Raw genomic sequence first — 26,109 nt, 5'->3', positions numbered from 1 at the left:
GTTCACACAGCTCCTGGGGTTCAGCTTTGGATTTGGCCCCGCCTCTGCATTTAGGTCACCTGAGGGCATCTGTTCTTTGCTCAGGCAGGACAGGGTTAAAGTGCGGCAGAGGCCAGCGTGACTTTGCACCAGCCTGAGGTGCGCGTGCGTTCTCCCGGGGAAGTTGTCCCTAGATCACGGGACCCTGGCAGTGGCGAGCTGCAAGGGTCCCGGGAAGGGAGGTGTGGATAGTGAATTGTGCTTGCACACAGGCTTCTTGGTGGCTGCAGCAGCACCCTTAGCATTTCATGCCCGTCTCTGCGGTCCGCGCTGTTAGCCGCAGCTCACACCGGTCTCTGGAGCTCGTTTAGGTGGTGCTCTGAATCTTCTCTCCTTGCGCACCCCGAAACAATGGTCTCTTGCCTCTTAGGCAGGTACAGACTTTTTCCCGGACTCTCTCCCGGCTAGCTGTGACGCACTAGCCCCCTTCAGGCTGTGTTCACGCAGCCATCCCCAGTCCTCTCCCTGGGATCTGACCTCTGAAGCCCGAGCCTCAGCTCCCAGCCCCGACCCGCCCCGGCGGGTGAGCAGACAAGCCTCTCAGGCTGGTGAGTGCTGGTCAGCACTGATCCTCTGTGCGGGAATCTCTCCACTTTGCCCTCTGCACCCCTGTTGCTGCGCTCTCCTCCGTGGCTCTGAAGCTGCCCCCCTCCGCCACCCCTCGTCTCCGCCAATGAGGGGACTTCCTAGTGTGTGGAAACTTTTCCTCCTTCACAGTTCCATCCCAGAGGGGGAGATCTCATCCCTATTCTTCTGTCTGTGTTTTTTCTTTTTTCTTTTGCCCTACCCAGGTACATGGGGAGTTTCTTGCCTTTTGGGAAGTCTCAGGTCTTCTGCCAGCGTTCAGTAGGTGTTCTGTAGGAGCTGTTCCACATGTAGATGTATTTCTGATGTATCTGTGGGGAGGAAGGTGATCTCCGCGTCTTACTCCTCTGCCATCTTGAAGGTCTTCCCCTTCTATATTATCTTGTTTAAAAAGATTATAAACTTTGCATTTTAACAATGATTTTTATAAAGGTCTATATGAAGAAGAAATAATGGCAACAAACAATAGCCAGAAGGCAAGGAAGACTGTACCTCAACTCTTAACACATAAATGTAACAGGTTATTTTTTATATGTGATGGAAGCAGGGATTACCTCTACTACCAGTCCTTCACGAAGGGACAGCCTTATGCTCACAAGTGAGAAATATTTCAAAAAGCTATTTGAAGGGAAAAATCTGATAACGTGTATGTTTCAATACATCAAATTTACATTTTTTAGAGTTAAATGTATTTTGAAAAGAAGACAGTTATAGTAATTGTTCAAAAAAAAGGAGGTGAGAATGATATTGAAGTTCTATGAAGGGATCCTGATTTTGGAATTAATTTTTTGTTTTTTAGAATTTGTGACATCAAGTAAGTTTGCTTATGGAGAGACTGATTTCCTCACCAATATCCAAGGGATATGTGTACAATATTGAGAGAATAGAAGGAAATATTTTAAGGTATTGGACAAGTGCTCATATAAAGTGCAATAATCTTTGATGCTCAGCTACTATAACTATAATCATATTTATAATCAAATAGAAATTTTAAATTCTTGTTTTCAAATCTTTACTTAATTTACTGAATTATTCCTGTCACTCAAAACACTTTGTTATACCATCATTTCATAAAATAAACATAAAATTAGTGTACAGTACAAATGGATTCTTCATACATTAAAAAATGATATTTTTAAACTGTTAACATGTGACATTTTAATATGTTTTCTTTATAGCCCCAGATTTTTAAGCATGAAATGTGTTGTAATTGAATGAGTAAATTATCTAAAAATGCCTTTAAGAATTATCATTTTTTTTCCTAAAAATGAACACATCCATATACCTTTCTCATCCCTATTTATTTTTACTATTCAATAAATTTAAGGATACATAAAGAAAAAATGAATACAGGCTCTTTAGCCATCTTTCCCATATGCTTCCAGTATACAGTTTGGAAGGCAAAAGAGTGGTTGGTAGCTAAATTACTGAATATATTTCCTTGCAGTAAAAAGAAAAGTGCCTTTGTAGAAATGCTGTGGCATTTTCCTATTAAACATGGTGGAATAATTTCTTACCATCTGTAGCATTCATTTAAAATATGTAAACAGTGGTATATTTGCCATCTGTTTAAAAGACTTTTTATGATACTTTTGAATCTGTCATTCAAGGATATCACCATTTTTATCATCTAAGGTTGATGCTTAAAACTAGGATCAATGACATTTTTGGTAGCCAGACTTGCATGCTGTGGAAGTGAAGCAGCAAAGGGCTATAAAAAAGGCCAGTAACAGCCATAATAGTTCTGTTAACATCAATAAAACCGTACAGAATAGCTATTTAAAAGCATTTAATATCTTGCTGAAGGTGAAGAGAAGAATATCTGCAGAATGAGTCCTGCATATCCGCTTACTCCAGGTAGCTATTAAACAGGTAAATTACCATCCAAGACCTTCCCACATCCTTGGAAACAAGTTGAAAAATGATACTGCCCATAGAAGTTTTCACCAGGTTTTCTACCCAACCTAATTTTCCAAGATAATTAGTTTCTCTACATATTTGAGGAAGCAAAATATGGACTAATTGAAAGTTTACTGAATAGATAAAGTCAAAGTATATAAATATAGACATTTATCTTCAAGAAAATGCCAGTGGATCCATTAGGATTTCCTGTGCTGAGGTGACATAAACACTCAGATACTCATAGACTAAGTTTCCAAGGATAAGTTAATAGTTAGTTCTCATGGAATTAAGAGACCTACCAAGTTATGAGGCTTGGAATATTTAGACAAGAGCAAAACAAAATCACTCCCTTATGATAGGACATTATTTAAAAAGAAAAGTTATTTTAAGATGAGTTTTCTTCAAATTATAAAAATCTCAGTAATTCTTGGGTAATGGTTCACCACTTACTATTATTGCCCTGGCACAGGGTAGTGAGGCAAAGACAGATTAAGGTCAGTAGAAGTAAGAACAGAACAGAGAGGAGAGAAGGTCATATCCTTACTGAACTTCACTGAATTCAATTCACTGAATAAAGTTTCAACCTATGTTGACTGATCTTCAAATTAATGTCTAAAAAGTATTTTTCCTTTTTTTTTTCCCAGTTTTGGACTTTAGACATCTTTATAAAATTCTCTGTTAAAGATGAACTTTAGAGATTCCTGTTATATATGCTGGACTTTTCCTGAAGTTAAGGATTGGGGTTTCCTAAAGCATTTACTATTTCATGATGGTTGGGTATCAAAATAATACAGAATGACTTTAAAATGCAATTCACTACTATTAGAAATCAGATTCAAGAATGGTCTGTATACAAACACAGAGAAAAAATATAAATTAAAAAAAATACATATTAAGACTGTCTATAAAATAAAATGTTTATGTGATATTGTAGCTGTGTATTGTCAACTGAAAGAAAAATGCACAGCGTAAGAGCTGTGAGTTGAGTTTTATTCAGGGTCTTACTGAGGACTGTAGCTTGGGAAACAGCCTTTCAGTAAAGTAGCTCTGAGAGAACTGCTTCCAAGAAGTTGGGGGAGAAGCCAGTATATATACAATTTTGCCAAGGGAATACATGCAGTCAAGCATACATCTCTGTAAAAGGTTATTGCTAGTTACAAGGAACAGCGATCTCAGTTAATGATTTTAGTGCTTTTATATGTATAGGAAGATTCAAGAATCTGGGTTCATTAAAGTTCTTTCTGAGATTTATCTATCTTAGAGGCCTGTTTTTCCAAAGCACAGAGTGCCTCATGCTGTTTTTCTTCCTGAATTCCTTTCAGGTTGTCCTGTTGGTCAGCAACTGCAGTGGCTATGATTCAATCCTTGTAGAACCAGATGGTGAGCAACATTCTTTGTTTTACAGTATTATTTGTGTTACTAAAAATATATATATTTAAATAGCCATTTATATCTCCTCTTATGGACATGGGTTTTGTTGTCATTGTAATTTCCCCAAACCCAGTTAGACAGTATGCTTTCCAACAAGATATCACTAAAGTAAATTTGTCATCCCAGGGGAGAATGTGGTTGGGAAAGATTAGCTCTCATAATATACTGATAAATTTATTTGAATGTAGTAGTTTATTTGGGAGAAGACACAAGGTAGATTTTCAGGCAATATCATTTTATTCCTAAAATATCAAGAAAAACATGATATAATAATGTAGTATGAAGGACTACAGTAAAATATCTTGACATAAGATAAATGCACAAAAATCAATCATTTTCCTATATAATAGACAGTAGAAATTATAAGAAAAATGTGAATTCATTCACAATGACAACGAAATATAATTTAAAAAAAATAAAGCAACTAGGAATCAGAGTAACAAGAAAAGATGAAAACTTTACCCAGAAACAAAAAGGCTGAATAAAAGGAAAGACATATCATAGATTTGGATGAGTGATAAACTATAATAGATTAAGTACACTTTAAAGTCTCTTTGGGAAAAACAGGAAAGGTGATTCTAAAACTATTTGGAAGAACACTCATCATAGCTCAGGCATTATTGAATATGATGAATGCAATATTGTGACTTATAAGAAATACATACATTCAGATGACCAAAATATATTTCTCATATGTATTTCATCTTCATCCACAGTTCCTGGCTTACACCTCTCAAAACCCTTGGAATTTCCTAAGTGTTGACAGTGACAAATGTGTCTCTTGTTATGTTAATGAAGTGACTTTTGGACCCCACCTAAAGATGGGGCTGGTTGCTAGGAGAACCAACCATGAAATTAGAGTGGAACATTCAGTCCCACCCCCTGACCTCCAGGGAGGGGAAGGGGATGGAGGTTGAATCAAATGCCAATGGCCAGTAATTAACTGATCATGACTATGTAATGAAGCTTCTATAAAAACCCAAAAGGATGGGGTTTGGAGAACTTCTGGTTTGGTGACCACATAGAGTTTGGCGAGAGTGTTGCTGCTGGAGAGGGCATGGAAGCTCCTCACTCTCTCTCCCACACCTTGCCCTATGCATCTTTTATCTGGCTGTTCCTGAGTTATATCTTTTTATGATAAACTGGTAATTTAGTAAGTGAAATATTGCTCTGAGTTCTGTGAGCCACTATAGTTTGTGAGCCAAATTAATTGAAACCAAGGAAGAAGTGGGTTGTGGGAACCTCTGCTTTATAGCCAGACAATCAGAAGCACAGGTAGCATCCTAGGCTTCTGACTGGCATCTGAAGTGGGGGGTGGGGGCAGTCTTGTAAGACTGAACCCTTAACCAGTGGAATCTGATGCTATCTCCAGATAGAGAGTGTGAGAATTGAGTTGAATTGAGTTAAATTGTTGGACACACTATTGGTGTCTGAGAATTGCTTGTTAGTGTGGCAAAACTCTCCCCCCTGCTCCCCCCACGTGCACATTGGACTTGGCTCCAGAACTCTTTTAATGAGGTATGAAAGGAATTTATTCATTCTATTGGCTATTTAAACATACAGTGATTAAAAAACTGCAGTATTCACATAAGACTTGAAAAGTGGACAGAATAAAAGAAATTGCCTCTAACTGGATATTAATATATATAATAACTTAATATTTAAATAAAGAAAACATGTTTGACTAATAATGTTGGGGAAATTGTGCTATATTTAGAAAAGAAATAATTTAAATCTTCACCAGAAACCACACAAAATAAATCTTTGATAGATATATTAAAGAGCTAAATATGAAAGTTGAAACTGTAAAACTCTAGAAGAAAGCTTTAAACAGTTAAATTACCATTGAGGTAGAATTTTCTAAATATGCCAAAGAAGTTATTCAATAATATTAAAACCGTTTTAAATTATGGTACATTAAAAATATATCATAAAAGCTAAAAGAAAAACTAGTAAGCATATTTGCAATAAATATGACTTTGCTTAATACAAACAGCTTTTTAAAAATCATTAAGAAAGCACTGTAAGAAGTAGTGTCACACTGACCAGCTGGCTGAAGGCAAAGGGAATACAGAATGGGTGGTAGAAAAAAGGAATTTATAAATATCATCTGTGGCTTTGTGACCAGTTCTAGAAATAAAGTAGCAGATGTGAATTGTTTCTTCAAAAAAAAAAAAAAGTAGTGTCAGTTAACATGAAAAATAATAATTCACAACAAAAACGGGAAACAAACAAGAAAAAGCATGTAATTTTATTGGTAATTAAAGAAATGGAAAAAGGAATGAAATTGTGTCATTTGCAGAGACATGGATGGAACTAGAGACTGTCATACAGAGTGAAGTAAGTCAGAAAGAGAAAAACAAATATTGTATATTAATGCATATATGTGGAATCTAGAAAAATGGTATAGATGATCTTATTTGCAAAGCAGAACTAGAGACACAGACTTAGAGAACAAATGTATGGATACCAAGGGGGAAAGGGAAGGGGGGTGGGATGAATTGGGAGATTGGGATTGACATATATACACTACTATATATAAAACAGATAACTAATGAGAACTGACTGTATAGCACAGGGAACTCTACTCAGTGCTCTGTGGTGACATAAATGGGAAGGAAATCCAAAAAAAGAGGGCATATATGTATATGTATGGCTGATTCACTTTGCTGTACAGCAGAAACTGACACCGCAGTGTAAAGCAACTATACTCCAATTAAAAGAAAAAAGGAGATTATAACAATGAGAGAGGGCTTTTTTTTTCTTGTCATATTATAAAGGTTTAAGAATTTTACACGCTGAAATCTAGTAATTTCAATTTTAGCAATCTTCCCTAATAAGCTGAGGATCCAAAAATTATTACAGTATTAAAGAGAAAAATTCAAAATTTTTAAGACATCCAAGACTAGAAGAATGAATTTTAAACTGAGGCACAAACACAGAAAAGAATGCAGCCATTGACAATTGTAATATTGTCTTTTCTTCATCTTTCCTTCCATTCCTGAACAATTTGGACTCAAAATCATTAGGTAAGGAAGAGAAAGGTAAGCATTTCAATATCTATATATTGAAAACCACAAGTTTATTCCAATATCTTCAATTCTAATCCAATACCACATAGTTTGTTTTACTTTTTCCCTTTCCAAATTTTTCAATCCTTTTTCCTTCAGTGAAAGACCAGCTGTCACTATCCTTCACAGATACAGTTTCTGTGTTTAAAACATGTCCTATGGGGAGAATTTCAGATGCCCTGAGTGGGATATTGGTGGCCAAGTAGGGTAGGGAGGGCATCTTTGGTGTCAGAGCCTGGGCAGCATAAGGATGGTAGGGTTTTAGAGCTGGAGCAGGGTAAGGAGAGCATATATGTATTGGGTCAGGGTGGTCATGTGTGAGGTGTCAGAGTCCAAGTGGCATGAGAAGGGAACCTGGCTCAGGGTGCTAGAGCCTGAGCAGGGTGAGCAAGGCATCCATGTAAGGGAAGTAGATACAACAGAAAGTATAGCTGTGAGGGATAGTGAAAGCTGGTTTCTCACTGAAGGGGAAGGCATTACCAAATTTGGAAAGGGAGAAAAGCAGAATAAAAGCAGAATAAACTACTGGTATTGGATTAGATTGAAAGTATTGATATGAACTTGTGGTTTTCAATATATAGTTACAGACAAGTGTAGAAGTAAGTGTGTGTGTGTGTGTGTGTGTGTTTGGAGGAAAGAAAGAAAGAGGGATGGTTACACTGCATTTGTGTGGAAGAACATTCTTTTTGGTAGAAAGTACATAAAGGAATTTGGAGGTGATAGGGTATAAGGTCAACACTGTACTTTTAAAAAATACAGTAAAATATTTTAAAACATTTTAAAATTTCAACTTTTATAACCTAAAGATTGTTTCAAAATTTTAAAAATATGATTTTAAAAATACTTAATAGCATAAGTAAAGTGTTATATACATATAAACACCCTCATATATGTATGTGTGGGAACATTAGAAGTTAAAATGAGGAAATAGTTTTCTACGTAGATGGTCAGAGCTTCAGTTCTCTATAAACTTAGAGCAGTGATGAATGTTAACCAACAATGCCACATGCATTATTAATAAAACTAACTGTTTAGTTTATGAGTATGCTCAACATTTCCCTTCAGCTGTGTTTTATTATGAACTATTACTCTATGGACCAAACATTAATGAGAGCTACAGTTTGAGATTTTCACAGTTTGGGTTGATGGATTTACCCAAGACTAAGGATATGATTTTGTTTGTTTGTTTATTTGGTACACCAAGAAATTAACTACAGGCATAATAGAAAACAGGTTAAGAGCACACATTGTGGGTTCAGTTAGAACTAGTTTGAAGTACTAACTCCCCCACTTAGCAGCCATGTGACAATTTTGAAGAGGAAAGTTAATCTCTCAGAGGGGGTTAATAAAACCTTTATCATAGGCTTGTGAAAGAATTAAATTTGCTAATATATGGTATCTATCATATGATAAGTACCCAATAAAATACAGTTAAAAATTATTGTGATCTCTATATGAGTCAGGGAAGGCTAGTTGCTGTAACAAACATCTCAGAGGTTTAACAAGAAAAAAAATATTTATCTCTTACTTTACAGTCTAACGAAAGTCAGAAGGGAGGCTTTGCTCTGTTCAGTCATTCAGGAACCTAGACTCTACTCGTTGCACACCTTTGTCATTTTCTGAGGTCTTGGATTCTTTGTAGTTAGCTGTCACACAAAGGCAAAAATGCATAACATGTGGAAGGTATATCCCCTCTTAATAACTCTGGTAAGTGTTAACACATAATTTCAGCCCATGGTCCATTGACGAGAACTAATCACAAAGCTCCACGTAGTTACAAGGACCCTGAGAAATGAGGTCTAGTGGTAAATCCCGGATGAAGAGAAAGAATGGATATTATCCAGCATTTGTGGTCTTTGTTACAATCTGCCTTTCTGGTCTCCAAATATGTAACTCCTTTCTTTGCAGAGAGAGGTCATCCAGCCATCCTTAAAGCAGACAACTCCAAATCCCACTAGGTTGCTACACCAGTTGGAAGTACAGGATTGTTGAGAGACAGTTCTCCATGAGTTTCTCATGTTGCTGCACATCGTGTTTCAGCCTTTGTTCCAAACTGTCATGGATGTTTGTAGAGCACACAAGTTGCGAAGATAGAAACAGTGTCTCCCTCCAGGGCAGAGGTCAGAATTATTTGCTGTCCAGAAGAAAATACAGGTAAATTATTATTTTTTTTACAAAATCTTGGCTAGTATTTATTTCTGGGTAACCTTTTGGGCTATTGATAGTTTTCTTTCTCTTGTACTGGATAAAGCAAATAGGTGTTCATTTTATAAATATTATTTTGCACCATACCTGCATATTTACTCACTTTTATGTAGGCATATTATCTAATTTTTTAAATATAAAAAATAAAACAACTGGGAAAGATATACATGTATATTTCTCCACAAATGCTTATCAATATACTGCACTATAATCTATTAGTTAAATGGAGAAAATCCACATGTCCCTTCAATAAATGCAGAAAAATCTGTTGATAAAATTCAACCTTCATCCATGAGAAAATAAAGCCTTTTTGTGAACTAGGATTAAAAAGGATAATTCCTAAACCTATTAAGGTTATTGATCAAATACCTCCAGCAAACATTATACTTCAATAGTGAAATTTTTTAAGCCTTTCCTTTAAAATCAAGAACTGAGTGAGAGAAAGACATTGCCAATCACTGCTCAAATAAATATATCATACTAAAGGATCTAGTTAGGGAAATACAGTTAATAGATAGAAGATGAGCTTAAGTAAATTATTCTAGCAAAACAGAAGTAAAATTTTAAAAAGGAATTTATTTCACAATAATAGGTTAAAATAAAAATGTGTGCCTAGAGTTAAATTTAACAATAATGTTTGTGAATTCGTGGAGAAAATAATAGAATTTTAATGAAAGACATTAAAGAGATAAAAATAAATTGAGAGAAACTATTAAGTTGAACTATATGATACTGCTGTTTTGGCAGGTCAAAAATGGTCAAATATCAGCAATTTGGCATGGTTCAACTTAATATATCCATGAAGAAGACACAATGTTATGAATCTGACATTTCTCCCAATATTAATCTATATACACATTTCTTTTCCAATCAAAACCCAACATAAGGTAATTCTAAAGTCTGTAAAGTTTCAAGAAAATATTTTCTTAGACTATAAAAGGACATTATTTGATCCTACCAAAATTATGACAAAATTATAATAATAACTAAACAGTAGCATTGGTATATGGGTAGTCAAACAGCCAATGGTAGGATACTAAGATCCCAGAAGCAGACTCCCCAGTATTGCCAATCTTGGTATCAATCTAAACTGTCTCTGAAGATCAGCTGGAGGAAGAATGGACTGTTCAGTGAAGGATGGTTGCACAACTGGGTATCGATTTGGCAAAAGATCGGTTTGGATCCCACTTTAGACTGTACACAAAAATCAAATCCAGACAACAAAAATCTGAAAATGTGAAAAACAGAACATTAAAGCTTTTAGAAGTAAATATAGGAGACGATGTCACGAAATTAAGGTAAGAACTTATTAAACAAGATATAAAAAGTACAACTCATGATAAAAAAAATTTACACACTTAAAGCCTTCATTCATCAGAGACCATTTTAAAATTAAAATTAAAAGCCACTAATTTTTAACATATAAAACTGGTAAAGGCATTGTATCAGAATAAATCATTTACTCTTACAAATGAGGGGGGAAAATTAACCAAATTAAAATTTGGGCAAAAATCAAGGCCATGCATTTTAAATGAGAGAGGCACACATAACATATAACAGTACAAAAACGTGATGAAATTTATGGGAAAATTTATGGGAAATACAAATCAAAACAATACTAAATTACAATTTCACATGAATCAGATTGACAGAACTTTAAACATTTTGCCTATTTTAGGGGTTATTTTTGGATGTGGTGCATTGAGAACTATCACACAGAGCTGGCAGGAATGTAAATTGGGAAACATTGTAAATAAATCTAAATTCAACCAGTGAAGTTGATGATGTGAGTCTTATGGCCCAGCAAGTTCATTCCTAGGCATATACCCTCGAGAAATTCTGCCCCAGATGCCCAAGGAGTCATATAAAAGAATATTCATAGCAGCATTATTTGTAATGTCCAAAAAACTAGGAACAATCCAAATGTTCATCACCAATCATACTTTTCATGTAAAGTTCAAAAACACGCAAAACTAAATAATAAATATTTTAAGGATACATACATGTGAAACAGTTCTTTAAAAAAAGCAGTTGTATGATAAATGCAAAAGTGGGGATCATGGTTATCACAGAGAAGAGGAGTAATGGACCAGGGTCAGGGAGGAGTACACAGAGTGTTTCCCTAGTATTGATAATTCAATTACTTGGATTATATTATTATCTATACCTTATAAAGGTATTAAAACATTCCCATGTATTAATGAAATGTTTCACAATATATTCTAAGAGAGAGAGTGAATTATTTCCCAGAAGCCCAAAGTGGGTTAGGAGACAATAGTTTCAAGTCACTTTAAATCAATTCCACTTTCTTGGATCTCATAAATCCAGCTGTCTTTAAGCATGATTTAAAATCCAGGCCAGCCCCATCCCTGACATGGCACACAGAAACACTCATATGTCTTTTGTTCTACAACTGTTTCACTTATAAGACACTTAAAGTATAATCTTAAAGTAATTTTGTCCCCCTTTGTCTTTTTAAAATTAACTCAATGAGTTATACAATATCTGAGATTTGCTTCAGTAAATTCAAAGCTGGCAGTATAGATGAAACAAGCTGAGCATAAGTTGATGACTGTTCTAATTGGTGATAGGCACATGTGAGTTCATTGTACTATGATCTCTACTTTTCTATATGTTTGAAATTTTCTGTAATAAAAAGTTTAAAAAATTAATTCAGGGGTCAAAATTTTTCCTTGAGTGTACATGAAAACTAAGTCCGTTGACTTTTCTGACTACTCATAGGTAATAAAAATCATATGGCTGCTTTAAATCAGGAAATAATGTCTCAATTCAAAAATTCTAATTGCAAGACCTATATGATAAAACTCTTATATTATAAACTTAAATCTTCCCCTCCCTAGTTATGATATTCTGCAGGCAAGAGGCCAGAAAATAGAGTAGGGTGGTATTGTGCTTCATTTTTCTTTTCCTATTCATTTGTCCATTTGCAAAAGGAGGATTTTTCTCTCCCTCAGGTTTAGTTTAGAGAGGAGAGTAAAAGGGAACAGAAAAATTCTTACTTGACTGCTGCTGTTTTTCGATGGCTTTATAGTCTCTGGGTATTGCTGGTATTTAAAGCCTACTCTTGTAGGGCACTTTTGTATGGATTTTTCAGAGGTCCCACTGGGAATATCCACTGCATTGCCCACGAAGCATTTTCCTCTCACTTCAGTCCTCTCCTCATCTTGTTTTTTTGCTGGTCCACTGTACTCTACAGAGGCCCCTTCAGATTAAAATACTAACAGGCCAACCCTCACCCCTTTGTAGCCCACCACTCATTCTGGGAAGCATTCATGTATTTTTTTCTCCAGTGAACTCTGGAAATGCATACACCTCTTGTTCAACTCATCTATCAGCTGCTGGCTAGATCATATATATAAACCTTGTATTTTTCAGATAGAAGCCAGACAGAAACCCACCATTCAACATTGTAGGTCACGTTATTAAACTTTCTCAGAAGTTTTGTTGAAAAGTCTCCTCACCAGGCTTGAACAATTTCCACTCTTACTCTACAGGTCTCAATTGCTGTCTCCAAAGAAATCCTCTTTATAAATCTACCTTTCTTCATCTGAATAACATGAATGATGGCTTTTGATTTGCAAAACCCAGTTTTGATTTTTTATTTTGAAAATGTCCCTCCCAGGGAGACCCCACACTGATATCTAGTCTCTTTCAATTTACTGTTCTGTAATGAAGAGACATGCTGAAGCAATCTCGGTGCTGATTTGGATGGTCTTTGAAAGATGACAGTGAAGGGAAATATAGTCAACAGAATTAAGATTAGTAAATAGCATGATTTTTTTTTTAAAAAGAGCCTTCTGGAAACTAGAGCTAAATTGTAAGAGTTGCTTGTTTGGATTGCTGTCATGGATTAGCAAACATATTTTGATTAATATTTAGGCAATAAAAAAAATGAGGATGAGGAGCCAAAGTGGGCTATTATTAATAAAAACAGATGTGTTCATACATATGGATCTAAATATAGATCATTGCCAATAAAAGCAGTTATGTTTATCATGAGATTAGTAAAGCATTTCACAATTTCTTTGGTACCCTCAGTTGTCAGATTAGGCTTAACATATGTGCTGAAAGACAGTAGTATGAGATATTTCGTATAATATTGTTAAAAAAAATGTTAATTATGTCACTATAGAAGGAAGTCACCCATGGAATACTTTAATAGTCATCATTTTAATTGATGATTTAAGTAAAATATATCTAATGTGCAGATAATACATTAATATATTTTAATTTTTATGTAAAATGTAACTTGCTTCATAACTAAATTACCAATCAAACTTCATTTTTCACCATTTGTTGTTTTGTCCTTGACCTTTGAAACTTAACTGTTTAAAATAGCAAATTACCTTAAATGGCAACTGTTGACTAATTAGTTCCACACACATTATTTATTTAGTCTATACTATTAATAGATAGCCTGTATTTCTCAAACATTCTCGAAATCAAATTTTTAGCTCAATTACACAATAACAAATCCAAATGTGTGGTGATACAGCAAACAAGGCTAATAAAAATGAGACCTTGCAAATGAGCCAAGCTATTTTAATGAAATGTGTTCCTCCTGGAATTTGGAGCACATGGTACGTTGGAATGCCATGTGATAGAGGTTCTGTGGAGGAAAACCCAATAGTAATAGATGATACTTCTCCTTTTTTGTCAGTAAGGTTTTTTCCAAAGGTGTTTGTACTCCAATAAGTTGTAGACCATATGGCATTTAGACTACCAAAGCTAGTTAAGTTACCTTTATTGCTCTGCTGTGAGCAAGACTAAGCACTTCCTCCGAGTCTTTTCCAAATATAAGTTCAGACAAAACTTAGGCATTTTTGAAAACTGAGGTAACAGAACTCTATATTGAGTAGATTGTTAGGCGGAGAAAAAAGTCCCACCCTGATTTCCTCTTATCTAATCAACACTGTTCCACAAACCCATCTATATCTTTGAATTTTATAGCATTTAAGAGAATAGATTAAAATAGAAAAAAAGAAGCAAGAAGACAAAAGTAATAGAAAAATAATTTTAAAAAGCAGAAGTAGCAGCAGTACAGCCAAGAAAAGCATGAAAAGAAAAATGCTCAATTTATTGGTAAAAATCTTTAGAAGTACCAAGGTCAAAACAAGTAAAACAGAAGTGTGTTTCTACTCTCCCTTCCTCTTCACACGGCTCCCAACTCACAGGCCTGAGACACTGCTTCCAGATGAACAACATCACGAGACACTCACATGTCAGATTACCCAGTGACTTATGCTGTTCTTTCAAAGAGTGATAATTGTGCAATTGTGCTTTTTAAGGCAGCGGACTGTATATTCAATTTTGTTCTAATCTAAAATGCACTGTCCAAAAACACCTCACATTGCAGACTTTTTGAACATGGAAACTTATTATACAGTGAAATCACAGTCCAATTAACATTGAAAAGCGATATCATTTTAATCAACATTTTCCATCTGTCTATCAAAGGGATGTGGCTCTGTGTGTGTGTGTGTGTGTGTGTATGTGTGTGTGTGTGTGTATACGTATGTGTATGTCTGTGTGGTTGGCATCATCTCACTGCATTGCTTAAATAGCATAAAAAGGCTAAATCATATACATTTCAAAAGTACACTTAGCTCAAGAATGAAAGTAATTAAATACTTATTATTATGTCAGAAAGTTAGAATATCTCTGGAAATCCTAGTCATGTGACCATAATTCATAGGTATAACTCTGGGAAAAAGGAACAAATTAGATAATTAGATAAAAGCCAATACACCCTAAAGCACAGAAACATCATGACGTGCTATAGTCAGGGTCAGGTTGGGAGAGGGGTTAGCAGGAGGAGTCGTGAGGCAAAACAAGTGCTAAATATATTCATAGGCTGATCAAAATAAAATATTTTTGTATTAATTAAATTCCTCTTGATAATAAAATATATTATAGAAACTTTACCCCTATCTGGGTAAACCAAATAATAGAAAGAACATCTGCTGGATAGAAAAAAGAGGTTATTTTGAATTTCTGTTTTTGTGGATTCTAAAAGTTCAAAAGATCTACCCCAAATTGTGCAAATCAATAGATAAGAATGAAGTATCAAGTAAGATGCTATGAGAAAGATTAATATATGAGAGATTCAAGTATTTATGTGATCAGATTGTTCTGAAATCTGAACTGTGTTGGGACTGGAGCACAGGGTCTAGTTGTCAAGGTTAAATTAGATGAAATAACTTTAGTAATATAGTCCAGGTGATCCAAATGGCTTGGCAGGTAGTCGCAGTGTTAATAAATGGACTTTAAATTTCCCAGTCCTTAAATTCCCTGGAATAAAAGAAAAGGGAGACAGTAAGAGCTTGAGTGAGACCATTAAAATTCATTTCTGCACTTAATCTGGTGATAAACTCAAGGGAAAATAACCTCTGAATCTATGTTCTTTAAGTCAAGCTATAATTTAATGTAACCTGCTCAATAACTTTGAGGTTTCTGGCTTTCAAACTTTCTTGACCACAAACCAAAATAATATATATTTTCAGAATCCAGTCCATATGCATGAGCACACTACTATTGAAAAAAGGTTTCATGAAGTGACGCTTACTGTGATAAAGAGTGTGACTCAACTTTTGATATGTGGCCACTGACAGCCTTCATACCCCAACATTCTCCCTTTTTTTCTTACCCCATATCCCTCCTTTTGAGCTAAGAGAGGTGTGGGATTTCAAATCACCCAAGGCCCAGTCTGCCTATGGGAATTTTTGCCACATCTCCCCTCCTTAACCACTATAAAAACCCTATGCCACTCCCCTTTCATGACTCTCTCAAGTCATTTTTTAGCCTGCTTGGAGCTACTCTACTCTCCCCAGAAAGCCTATTATGTGTGTAATGTATTTTTTCATAATTTCCTGTTGCACGTGTGGCATCATCAGTCACCACATCTGAACCAAATCTGGGGGCTGTTCCGCGTCTTCAGAGTGACCACAGCACTTACCTAACGACGTGTAATGAATTTTCATATTTTCTATTCCATTCCATGGTATTTCATTTAAAATAATACTGATCATAACCTTCTACAGTGATTTTATAACCCATTAATTGTAGATTTCAATTGAAAATTCTAGTTCAATTTCAATTCTATAATTGAAAATTATAAGAAAAGCATAAAAATTCTGACTCTAAATTATTTTTAGGTCTTCTGATTTTTAACATATTATATAGTTGGATAACAATAACAGTAAGACCTGGCATTCCAAACATATTCCAAGGATGGCATATCTAAGCATAGCAAGACTCCAGCTTTTCCCACCTCACTGTTACTCCAGCCATACTATACCTGTCATGAAGGTGACAGAGCCGTGCTTCTCAGAAGTTCATAATCACCTGATGACCTTATTAAAATGCAAATTTTCAAACAGTAGTCTTGGGTAGGAGCAAAAGTTCTGCACGTCTAACAATTGTCCAGCTAGTGTCCATATTGCTTGTCCATGGAGCATACTTTGAGCAGAAGGTCAGAGAAGATCGCTGTGGAAATCTCCCTCCGACTGTGTGTTGTCCCTGTGCCTGTGCCTCCTCTGTGCTCTAGTGCTGAGTAGCTTTGTCCCGAACTCTTCATTTCTGATATGTAGACACTTGCGTTGTCATTTCCCTTATTTCTCTGTCCGTGAATCCTTTATAATATCTGAATCATTTAACAGTAAGTTGTACACATGATGCCCTTTTACCACTAAACACTTCAGCATATAGTTCCTAAGAATCACAAGTCTCGTGTATAATCGAATTCAGGAAATTGACATTAAAACAGCACTGTTATCTAATTTACATTCCTTATTCAAATTCTAATTGCCCCACTAATGTTCTTTATGGCAAAAGAAACAAATTTCTGGTCCAGGATCCAAGCCATGTTGCATTTAGTTGTCATTTCTCATTAGTCTTCTTTAATCTGGAACAGTTCTTTACTCTTTCCTTTTCTATCATGTCCTTGACATTTTTGAAGAGTGCAAGCTCTTTATTTATAGAAGTTTGTCTGAAGTATCTTCATAATTCAATTCAAGTTATACATTTTTGGCAGGAACACCAGAAAAGAGATGTTGTACTTTTGGTTAATCATTCATCAGGAGGCAAATGGTACCTATTTATCCCATTACCGGTAAAGTTAGCTGTGATCACCTGGTTACAGTGGTACCTGCCAGGTTTCTACATGGCAGAGATGCTGTTATTGAACTTGTAATTAATAAGTATTTTAGGGAAGGTACTGAGGATATTCTGTTTCTTATAATCCTCTCAATTTAGTAACTATCGATATCTCTTGTCTAAACAATTTTTATTGTGTTGCTTGCCAAATGGTAATTTTCTAACTTCATGTTTCATTCTGCCTAGGTTGATATTTTTACTTTTAATAACATTTCAAGATGACAGTGCAAGGAAGTTGAAAACTGTCTTGAATTTTTCACTTTCATCAATTATCATACATCTAATCATGTAGTAACCACTTGAGGAATGTAGAGAACCTAAAGAAGGTAAGTACTACCATTACTATGAAATCAATGTTATATGGAAAATTTTAAATGGCTTTTGTGAAGTCATAGGGCAAAAGTACTTAAAAACAACAATAGCAATAACAAACAAACTAAAATAAAACAGTCTATGCATGGAGTGGTTTCATACCATCAGCCACCTGAGAAAACCTGACACTTTGTTGAAGAATCAGCTAGAGACTTGGGATCTATGAAATGGGTCATAATCAAGGGATTCAAGAGCCTGAATCCTTTTATCCAAGTATATCCTGCACACAGAATAGTCATCCTTGTCTAAGGTGGGGAGGTCATTAGATGTGCCCAGAGCAATACTTTCCCTCTTAGACACTAAACTAAGTGAGAATTGATTTTACCAAATGTGTGCAATTATTTGTGAAATGCTCAAACCTTCATATCACTGCCCCTGAAGTTTTTCAAAGTTTACAAATAATATCCAGCTCCTTGTTGGATAAGAAATTGGTTTAACTTAGAAGTAAGAAAATCTCTGTAACAGATACCCCCAAAACAGCCATTGCCAATGGGGATATCACTTAAAAGTTACCAGAATGGATGTTCTCTCCTCATGATTACTATCATATGTTTTATTGATTTAAAAGGCATCCTCAGAAATAAAGAAGAAAAAAAATCCTCAGTCTTTCCTCCAGCAGCTCACATAAAATGCCCACAGAGCTGTAACATCTGCTTGGCAGTATTAGCATAATACATTCGAAAATCGAGTTATCAGAGGCAAACTTCAGTCCACAGTTGCGTTGTTTTTCTTGTTAATGTCCTATAGCTAATGTAATATTTCATCTCTTAAAAAGCGAAGCTCAGGTTATCTTATTAAGTTTGGCACCAAGGAGAATAATGACCTGAATTTTCTGAAGACGTGAGGGATATATTTGTGCCTAGACAGAAACCGCCAAACGATTATGTACTTATTAAGCAAAGCTGTACTGGATAAGAAACTCTATTTTTACTGTATATAAAAATATTTTAGAGATCAGGAACATCAACTTATGGATAATGATCCCAGATCCCTACTAGCCAGAGGACCAGAAATGAGTACTATTTTGATGTATGTTGGAGTGAACACAATGATATATTTCAGGAGAAATTGATGTGAAGATATATATGATATTTCAATGTTAAAACTCAAGCACATCCACATAAACATCCTAAGAAACAGATTGCCCCCTTGTGTGAAAGGTAAGCAAGTCCACACATTTCAGTACCCACTGAGGGCATTGCTGCAGGGTAGTAATTCATTCATGGTGATGATACAGACTTAGGAACAAAAGGTAAAACAACACTTTCTATTTTTTGTACAAGAAGATAAAGGGATTTATGGTTTATCTAGAAGGATTTCCTTCAAAATATGTTTTGAAAATTAAAAGAGAATTTGCTGCTCAAAGGGTAAGCTAGAAACTGGAAACGGTCATTTTGTCCAAAAAAGAGAATGATTAATTATAAAGTTTTTTTAAAAAGAGTGAAAAGAATTATAGCAAGATATCAAAAAAAAGGTTGTTTATGTATCTTTCTTCTTTGTCTTTCAATCTTTTTATTTTTTTCTATATTTTTCTCAATTTCTGTTATCACCTGACGAGAAATATTATCCATAACTCTCACCTTTGACAATTTGGAAAGTTGATTTATTAGAAATGGGATATAACATAGTAGAAAAAACAAAGTCATTCCACCTTAACTTCCAGAAAACCCTTCAGTGAAAACAGCTGGCATACTTCTTCTATGGAATTGCAGCATATTCCTTTGCTGAAATAATAAAATATTATAAAATAACTGTGAGTAGGTACAACATTTTAAAATCCACATAGCTAAAGATGTTAAACATAAATAAATAAATTAATTAAATAAAATCCACATAGCATTTATGTATTAAACATTAATTATAAATATACCTGATCATATGCAATTAACTATGAAAACTATTTTTTAAAATATATGTGATTATGTTTCATCTACTATGAAAGCTATATGGAAATTGAGGTAAAACTGAGGTCTGTAATTCTGATTTTTTTTTTTTTATAAATTTATTTATTCATTTATTTAATTTTTGGCTGCATTGGGTCTTCGCTGCTGCACGCGGGCCTTCTCTAGTTGCAGTGAGCGGGGGCTACTCTTTGTTGCGGGGCGCAGGCTTCTCATTGTGGTGGCCTCTCCTGTTGCAGAGCACGGGCTCTAGGCGCACAGGCTTCAGTAGTTGCATCAGGCAGGCTCAGTAGTTGCGGCGCACGGGCTTAGCTGCTCCGCGGCATGTGGGATCTTCCCGGACCAGGGCTCGAACCCGTGTCCCCGGCATTGGCAGGCGGATTCTCAACCACTGCGCCACCAGGGAAGCCCCTGTAATTCTGATTTTTTAACATCTCCTTACACCAACTACTGCCAACAGAAAAACAAAACAAATTGACCAAAAGCCTCATTGTTTAATCACTAATAAATAAGCAAATAAGCAATAGATAAATAAACAAGTAAACAAATAGATAATGACACTAGAGACAGAAAAGGCACAGAGCTACAGAGAGGTAGGTTGGCCAGGCAGGAGCCCCCCAACCAGCCAGTATCAAGGCCATGCCTTTGGCACAAGGAGCAGCTCTCCTGGCTGGAGGACAAGATTCTGAGTTCCACAAGGTCCTGCAGGAGAACACCCAGAGCCTGCTGAACGTTAGCCACTTGGACAGCTCTAAGGGTGAAGAGGAGCCGTTCCACTCCTCGCCAGACCTGCAGGAAGAAGCAGTGAGGAGGAGGAAGCTGAGGAGGGTAACGACGAGGTCCCCAGAGTGAAGAGGGCTGCTGCCCCAGGGCTGCAGGGCTGCAGGGCTGCTCACCAGGGTCAAGACATGGAAGTAGGCAGCAGGCAAAGCAGCCCCTTACTCCAGAGCTGTGCCACCAAGTTGTGCAACTGTTCCAAGCTGTCCTGCCCACCACCCAAGGAGACCAGCAAGGTACTGAGGCCAGCAAATTCCAGGTCGTCGACAGTGCTGTGTTCAGTGCTCTGCCCACCTTCTCCATCAGAGCTCTCTTCGGCTGCCTCCACAAGCTGTTGTTTGGAAAAGCCCTGAAGGACAGCAGTTGAGTGCTGCGGCCATCCAGCAGTCCACTGGGTGAGGGAGGGTAGTTCCATGTGGACCTCAAGGCTTCCCAGAGCTCAGTCATGCAGTTGGTGGCCGTGGTGCCTCATGCTGCCCACAAGGACGGTGGTCCTGTGGAGCAGGAGTGAAGAGAGGCTGCGAGTGCTGGCCTTCCTGGTGCTCATAAGAGTCTGCGGCGCAAGAAGGATGCCTTCCTCATCCAGCCCTCAACAAACGTACGTCACGTACTTCAGGAACTGCAAGTTCACCTCTTGGAGCGCTCTGCCCCTCCTCAGCTTCATGCAGCTGACCCTAGCCAAGCTGCTGGCCCTGGGCCCCAGTGTCTGCTACCAGCGTGCCTTCCTCTACACCCGCCAGCTTGCCATCCACCTGGGCAACACTGTGACCACGTGCAAGAAGAAGACACACCAGTCAGGGTCTGACTGGACCTTGGTGCACTGCCTCTACCTGTGCTGCCGCGCCCTCAGCACTGCCTGCCCCACGAGGCTCTCGAGCCCTTGATTTAGCCCCTCTCTACGAGTTTCTTAGAACTCCTGGGTTTATGTAATATTTACTCTCTACATCAATGCCAGTTATTTTTTTTTTTTTATTTTTTTATGTTATGTGTATTTTGTTTACAATTTTTATTTATTTATTTTTATTTATGGCTGTGTTGGGTCTTCGCTTCTGTGCAAGGGCTTTCTCTAGTTGTGGCAAGTGGGGGCCACTCTTCATCGTGGTGCTCAGGCCTCTCACTATTTCGGCCTCTCTTGGTGCGGAGCACAGGCTCCAGACGCGCAGGCTCGGTAATTGTGGCTCACGGGCCCAGCTGCTCCGCGGCATGTGGGATCTTCCCAGACCGGGGCTCGAACCCGTGACCCCTGCATTGGCAGGCAGATTCTCAACCACTGCGCCACCAGGGAAGCCCCAGTTATTTCTTTTGAGTGTGCTTTTTTAAAAAAAATAAGCATTTATAAATTTGTTTTGTTTTAAAATCGCAACCTCAGCATTATAGCATATGAAATAATGTAAATGGAACAAAAAAGCCACGTGGCATTTCGCTTGCTGGGCAGGCAGCTAGCTAGGTTTACTCACTAGCTAAATGTGCCTCTCACAAATTATTGGGGAAAATGTTAAATCTGCAAATGTGCAATTAGTACTTAGATCAGTGAGGTAATCATTTTTATTTCTTTTCACTGGATAATGAATTGGCTCTAGGCTATTATATTTCTGAGTGCACTGCCTTCTTTTTGAGTCTTGGCCTACGTTTATGAAAACATTTGGGCAACATACATCTATAATTTTCCCCAACCTTTCACAGCTAGTAAGTATTCTGAATCAAACTTTCAATTCTCTTATTCAATTTATCACACATGTCAGACTTCCTTGAGAAAGCATTTCAACTTTCCTTAAACAGATTATCTTTATTTCAAACAAGGTTTTACTTATTTAAATGATTATTGTTGATAAAATTTTATATGGAATACAAAAAACTTACTCTTTTATAACTATTTTGCATTAAGAACTTTTTAATCCTACTCTACCCAGACTAGTGAAGATGTTGCCTTTCTTTTTTTTTCCTTCAAAAAACATCTCAAAAGCAAATAGCTACAAAAGTTGCCCTTGACAATTTGAATGGGATCTTTAAAATGTAAATATTGAATCTTTACACAAATTATCTCTTGAAAAAGGAATAGTTGTAAGTCCCATTTTACAAATTAGGGAATTAGGAGAAGAGGGGGTAGGTAATTTGCCAAGCCTCTTTCTATCCACTTGCCATCTAACCAGCCTTTCAGGATACTGTTGGCCACAGGTTTTATTTTTCAAGTTGAACCTGCTGCAAGTCCTGCTTTATTTACAAACTGCACTACAAAAACAACATGTGACTAGGAAAAGTTACCAGATGCAAACCACCACTTAGACAGTATCTCAGAATAAAGGAAAAAATAAGATAAGAAGCACATTTAACTTTCACATTATTTAAATAATGGTGCTATGTATTCATTCCGCATTAATTGGCCTACCTATTAGGAGATGTTTGAAAACTATTAACATTAAAAGCGCAGGCCATTTTAAATCTTCAATAAAATGTATTATTACATCTAATTTAGATATTTAAATGCTCATGCATTAGTGATCTTTTGCACCTTAAAAATCAATCCCACCTTTAAAAAACCTGATTTCATGGTATGAATCTAAATGTCAAATTCCTATACTTAATTTCATTTATCCTTTCAAAGACAAAGGAGATTTGGGGAGTGGGGGAAGAACACTGGCTAGAAGTCAGGACACTTGACTTTTTGTTTTGAACCTGCTTCTAACTACAGTGTAAGAAAAAGGTCATAGAATCTCCAATGGTCTTTGTCTTCTTCTCACGTGTAAACAAGTAAATGAGTGCTAGAGAATTTCTAAGATCTCTTTTGTCTAATCCATTATATAAAATTATTGTGCCTGCATAAATATACATCTTTCTTTATAAACCCTATCCTAAAACATGTACTTAAAAAAATCGAAGCCAATTTCCTTTTTACTTTACAAAAGGATAAACTACAGAGTTTCTTCTTACATCTACCTCTGGTAGGGCCCTTACTTTATTTATAATCTTTGTGATTTAGACAGCTTTTTAATGTGATAGCTATCCGTCAAACTGCACCTGTTATTGCACCTGTTATAATGATAATTCTGCCTGTTTTTTTTTTTTTGACAAAGAAGCTACATGGTATGATCGCTAAAATGACATAGAGAGAAATAGAGTAAGAATCTCATGCCTTCCTACTATTACTCATGACCTGCTTCATGAATGAAAAGAAGTCACTTATGACATTTTCCTGAAGACTACACTTACTGCACCACTTCCTCCACTTGGAATATGCTCCATTCCTCCAAAATGAAATATAGTAACAATCCTGTGAAGGCAAGGAACAGTGGCTAAGGATAATGAATCCAAAAGCAAGATATGTGAGAGTATAGCTGGGAATTGTTCTCTTTCGATTCTGAAGATGGGCATCTCTTCACTGGTCTGCAATTATAATGACAGAATCTATCTGGCTTTCGATGAGCAGAGAGGGAGTTATTAGGTGAACATCAGACAAAGGTTAAAGGTGTAGAAAGTGCTGTTACTCAGGATGGCAAAGCACCAATGTTGACCTGATTATTTTCATGTAGGGAGACTCATCTTGTGATCACCAGTTGCAGGCTATGTTAGCCAGAAAACTGGTTAGAAACACTATAGGACATTTAATACTGATGGATGCCCATCCCCACTCCCCAGACCAAATAAATCAGGAGCACTGGGCTTGGAGCATAGTAGAGTATACTTGAAAATGTCCTCAGGTGATTCTTATGTGCAACTAGGGTTAAGAAGTAATGCCCTAGAGAAGTGGTTTCCAGACTTGGTTGCGTATTAGATGTTCATGGGGAAACAGAAACAATGCCAGTTCCATCCAGTGATCCTCATTTGTTGGGTATGGCCAAGGTACCTGAAATTTTGACAGGAATACCAGGTACCTGCAGGTGGTTCATGGACCTCAATGGAAAACATCGCCCTGAACATTAGTCCCTAATGCATGCACACTGTGAGGTAAATTTCTGATAACAGAGAACGAAAGAAGGTGTTCATTGGCCAGTCTATTCAGTCAATTCCTAAATAGGCAAAATCACAGGTTTGAATAAAGCCAGGTATAGTGAATTTATCTGTAAAAGAACAAAGAACAGTCCACTTTAAAATGCAGATTCCTGGAGAAATCAGCCTTTGGGGCATTGGAATCTTTATTTTTATAATCTTCTTATGCCCTGAAAATATGCCCTGGTCTTGCAGGGATCTCCAGTGCTTCCTCTGAGACTCTTAAATGACTCTTTGAGTAGTTGTAAGGAAGCAACCAAGGTGGCTAGTCTTCCTGTATAGAATAGAAAACAAAGCAACACAAACAAACAACAACAACAAAACAGGCAATAGGTCTTATTTGAGATCTCTGTTTTTATAAAGACCTAAATCCTGAAAGTGACTTACTTGTCTAGATATACTCATTACTATTTATAGACCCACAATAAATGGGTCTGTGCTTGGGAAAATTTGTGACTAGGAGGCTCTAAGGATCAGAGAAGGGAGAATAAAATTCTAAAATGCTACCAGGCCGAATTGGTCTAGTCCTCCTGCATGTATTTGGTTACTATTCATTTCCAGGTGTTGTGTCAAGAATAGGCATTCCTAGGCTATATCACAAGGTCAAGGTCAATACCTCTAAACTTTAATATATGTGTGAATCGCTTGGGCATCTTTTTAATTTTTATTTATTTATTTATCTATCTATCTATCTATTTATTTATTTATTTATGACTGTGTTGGGTCTTCGTTTCTGCGCGAGGGCTTTCTCTAGTTGCGGCAGGCGGGGGCCACTCTTCATCGCGGTGCGCGGGCCTCTCACCATCGCGGCCTCTCTTGTTGCGGAGCACAGGCTCCAGACGCGCAGGCTCAGTAGTTGTGGCTCACGGGCCCAGCTGCTCCGCGGCATGTGGGATCTTCCCAGACCAGGGCTCGAACCCGTGTCCCCTGCATTGGCAGGCAGATTCTCAACCACTGTGCCACCAGGGAAGCCCCTCCTACACATTTTAATTATTACTATATTTCTAAAATCAGTGGAATTCCCATCATTAGACAGATGTTTCCCTCTGCAGTCCCTGTGACCTGTGTTGGAGTGTCTACTTCTCCACTAGAGGAAAAAACACACAGAAAGAGGGAATTGAAGGCAGAGGACTAGAATGAACTCATTAACTCTGTACCAAATTATTATGGGTAAATGAGGCCTCATGAAACCTTTCCACTAGATTTAGGTCTTTTCAATGTATCATCAAGCCAGTGATTTGAAGCACAGTTAATGATAATATGTTTCATTGGTGGTTATTTTGACCCATTCTTGCACTGTCACTTCAGTGGCTCTGAGTGGATGAGATTTCGTATACTGTCTAATAGAAAACCTTAATGTCAAATTTCTCAGAGATTGTTCACATTATTTGAAGTTTATTGGCAAGGACTTCATCCTTTCCGGACAGTGAGGAATTAGCCATGTTCCATGCCTTGGTGCAGTAACCTCCAAGTACTTTCTTCCATATGTAGTCGTAATATTATCCTTAGTTATTTTTGTTTTTTCTTTATAGCAGACTTAATAAATTTGAAAACTGGAAACCATGAAAAATTATCTGAGACAACAAAGCAAAGAAAGGATACATTACATAATGTTAGTAGCAGTTTGGGCTGTATAAAAAAGATTGGAATAATGTGCATCCTCAAAA

The 26,109-nt window shown here is 36.8% G+C and overlaps 1 pseudogene; it reads left to right on the top strand.

The window, feature by feature from the left end:
• The first annotated feature begins 20,235 nt into the window (after positions 1-20,235).
• On the top strand, positions 20,236-24,376 carry LOC137768321 (nucleolar complex protein 2 homolog pseudogene; annotated as a pseudogene).
• The last annotated feature ends 1,733 nt before the right edge of the window (positions 24,377-26,109 follow it).

This window comes from Eschrichtius robustus, chromosome 8, assembly GCF_028021215.1.
Source record: "Eschrichtius robustus isolate mEscRob2 chromosome 8, mEscRob2.pri, whole genome shotgun sequence".
In the NCBI taxonomy this organism is placed as follows: domain Eukaryota; kingdom Metazoa; phylum Chordata; class Mammalia; order Artiodactyla; family Eschrichtiidae; genus Eschrichtius; species Eschrichtius robustus.
Note: the sequence above shows the minus strand (reverse complement) of the source record. Positions and strands in the feature narration are given on the sequence as shown.